At 30.4% G+C, this 3,699-nt stretch overlaps 1 long non-coding RNA gene across 1 annotated transcript; it reads left to right on the forward strand.

The window, feature by feature from the left end:
- The first annotated feature begins 1,766 nt into the window (after positions 1–1,766).
- On the forward strand, positions 1,767–2,879 carry LOC125490239. Its single transcript, XR_007267562.1, has 2 exons — positions 1,767–2,217; positions 2,375–2,879. It is a non-coding gene; the product is annotated as an uncharacterized LOC125490239 (long non-coding RNA).
- Positions 2,880–3,699: the final 820 nt, after the last annotated feature.

Consider the following 3,699-nt stretch of genomic DNA (forward strand, 5'->3'; position numbering starts at 1 on the left):
TTTGTTTTTTTTTTTATCTAGATGTGTTAGACTAAAATATTTAATAACTTAAGTGCGCTTTTTTAATATGTTACTAAGTAGGTACTTCTGTACATTTATCTGTGAAAGCTTGTCATTAGCTTTAAGATACCTGTTTTCATGTATTAATTATTTGTGTAACATGCTGTTAGCTTTCCTAATAAAATAAAATAAAATAAATAAAATAAACAACTAATAATATGCAGTAATTAGCAGTAAAGGTACCTCTTCTAAAAAAATACATCCAAATCTTATTGTATGAGACACTCGTACATTCAAATCTCACTCTTACGACGTATGAAATAAAGAACGTCGCGAAGTCCAAATCTAACTAAAGAGGAACAACCTCGTTCATATTGCCAAATTATCTCCGAATTAGTGACGCTCAGTAACTTCCTCAATGTATCTTTCATCTTTACTTGAAATATCTCAATTTACTCGTCACACAATAGACGCTAATTTTTATTAGCATCGGCAATATGAAACTCACTAAATTACCTACATTCAGAGCTTCCAGAGAAATTCTTGAATAACATCTTTATTAAGAATTCAATCATTAATTACAAGTACAAGTCCTAAAAGACCGTTTCAGTAAATCATCTGACAAGACGCTAGCAGAATTGTATTTTTGATAAATGAGTTTTTTTTTGTTTGAAATTGAAGGGTACAGATTAAAATATCAAAATTGGAAATTCCGATATTCATTTGCCCTTCTAAAACATTTCGAGTCGGTATTTTTGAAATACAAGGCCAAGAAATTAATTTTGACAATATTCGGCAAAGAAGGTATCAAACAACTAAAAATAATGTACATATTTCAGTAAACTTACCTAAATATTAAAACAAAGAAAATTAATAGGATGTTTCGTAAAATAAAGCTAAAATTTAATTCTTTTTTTTTTTTGTGCTATTTAACTGGTTGAATCCCGTGAAATAAGGCACAATAAAAATGTATTGTCTCTCGCGCGATATCGGTGGAGCTTACAGGTTAATAGAATATGATAATATATGTTGGTAAGTAAGTACCTAGCAAGGAAGTTTTTTAGAAGTGTAGAACTAGAACGAACTAGTGTGTAATATCACCAGATCAGCAATGAGTGGGCTTCATTTAGTGTCAATATAAACAATTAGAACATGATATAACGACACAACCCGAATAACTTCATCAAACCTTGGAAATAAAAATTTATAAACTAAAATAAAAACGCCACGCCTTCCGGTCGTCAGATCAAAACAATTTCATAAAGAAATCTGTCGAAATACTAATCAACCTGTCACCTTTATTTCCGTCTAAACTCAATTTCCCGCAATAAAAAAACCCTTTGATCTGTAATACTTATAAATCAGAGGGTAAATTTCGGATGTATACTGTTACCCTCAGATGAATAGGGCTCTCAGTTCTCAAAATAAAATATGATCGGTTGTATTTGACGCACAGAGGGTAAATAGGATTTCTTTGTCGGATTACGCTCCTTTCTTTAACATCACTTGAAACGGGAAAATACATATGATATTGTGGTTCAGAAAACATCACATAAGGAAGAATTCCTCCCACCTTCTACTAATGTACAGTCAGGTGCAGAAAAACCTGACCCCCTGCATTTCAAATAGAAATTCAAACTACGCAAAGCCAATTTGTCGGTGTGACGTATGTTGCGGTAGTGCTCGTGTCTATAGACAGACACAGAACTATTTTACTATTCTCCTATTTATATCCATCATTTAGATTTTAGATATCCATCATTTACACAAACTAACGAATTCATAGAACAATAATATTATGAAATACAAAATTTAAATTATTTTCGTTTTTCATCTGGGCTCGAACCCGCGGCCCAATTATTCGCAAACCAACCATTTGCCCGCTACGCCACGAAGCTTATTTAACACGTTTGCAAAATAGTGAATATGTTGCGGTTCATTAGCAAAAGTATAGTCTATGTAGTGAATAGTGATAATTGTTTACAATATGAAATATTATAAGCGCAGAGGGTATTTTGAATTTATTTCTCATTTGAAATTGTAGACTTGAAGAGAATGTTTTGTTGCATTGAGATGGGTTTTGTTAATTCCATCTGATTGATCTGATTTATATTTATACCTATAATATAATCAAAATTATTGATTTGTAACGATGACAAACGAATTTATTAACAAGGTCATCATTATTAATTGAGTTAAGTGCCAGGACAACATTGGGTTCGTATTTTCTCTTTATAATTTTATTGGTTACTTTATATATTATTGGCTTTCATTTATTTTACTTATAGATTATCATAATATACTTTTTACGCTATAGTAATAATGTCACAATTATTATATTCATTAAGGCATGATCAAATTATTGTTTTTAAAGGTTACCGAAGATGGATGTCCTATAATGGGCCCTGAAGAACTGTTATAAAATAGCTAACGCATGACAAGATTTAATTTGAGAATTTTAAGGATGATATTATGGTTGCTGTTTGCATTGCGTGAGAAATATCTTCTACACGATAACAGCACAACTCGCAAAGAAGAAATGGAACATTATAACTATGTTATTATACGTTTAGTAGGTATTTAACGGGTCCCCAGTTTAAAAATGAGTAAAATTTATTTAGTAGTAAGATAATTATTTGTTCATACTGTTAAGATAATTGATTACATATTTATAAGTAACTACTTAGTAATAAAATTGTTGCTTATTTATAATTTAATTGTAGAAAACAACAAGAGATGTAAATTGTGAAATTTAGTAACATGTTGGTTCTCATTGTTGTAATTCTACAATTTTTGAATTTGTTTACTTTTGTTCATAATTATTCTGCATACAGACTAATAATATTTACTTGTTTAGTGAAATAAAGTTCTTTTTCTTATATATTATGTTTTTATTTTAATTCCTGTTCATATTGATAAAGATAGTCTAAAATAACCTATCTATAATGATTAACAAAGTAAAACATAAAAATAAATTTTAATAGTCACACCTCCCAGAGATTTGAACTTTGAACCTCCATATTGAAAGCCGAATACCTTAACGATTACACCACACCGTCAAGTAGTTAAACTGGTGAAAAATGCAATCACTTCGTATCACACTGAGCTGGCTTGCAATAGTTAAAAGTGAACAACACAGGTTTTAACATTCTGGCATGAACTTTATGAAGCTAGTTCCAATATTTGATTTAAGATGGCGCTTAAATTAATAAAAGTCGATATTTAGCGCCATATTTTAACACACATACAGAAGTCTTAGTAACGAAACAAGGTGTATGTAGTTCAAGGTTATTTTACATAGGTGGCGCCTATGTGGGAGGGTTGTAGTTATAGCTATATAGGGGATCAGGATTAATTGCACTTGACTGTACTTACTCCCTGGATAATAGACAAAGATGCATAGCTGTATTTTGGTCAGTTTTAGGTAGTTCCAATGTAAAGAATGAGCTATTTATTACTGCTAATACTGTTCCTTATAAGATGGGTAAGATAATGTATGTAATTGTCGATACATCAATATAATAATGAGAAGCTGTAACGCTTGTTTATGTGGAAAAAGTATGCTTTCACCCTCTCAAAATATAAATTTTATCCAAACTTTGTCAAAGAAGCTCTTACTCTGCTACATATTTTACATTTCATTTGTTATTTTTATAACAATAGTTAAAGGTGAAGAAAGGAAACATCTGAACATTTTTC

This window comes from Plutella xylostella, chromosome 21 (genome assembly GCF_932276165.1).
Source record: "Plutella xylostella chromosome 21, ilPluXylo3.1, whole genome shotgun sequence".
Taxonomy (NCBI): domain Eukaryota; kingdom Metazoa; phylum Arthropoda; class Insecta; order Lepidoptera; family Plutellidae; genus Plutella; species Plutella xylostella.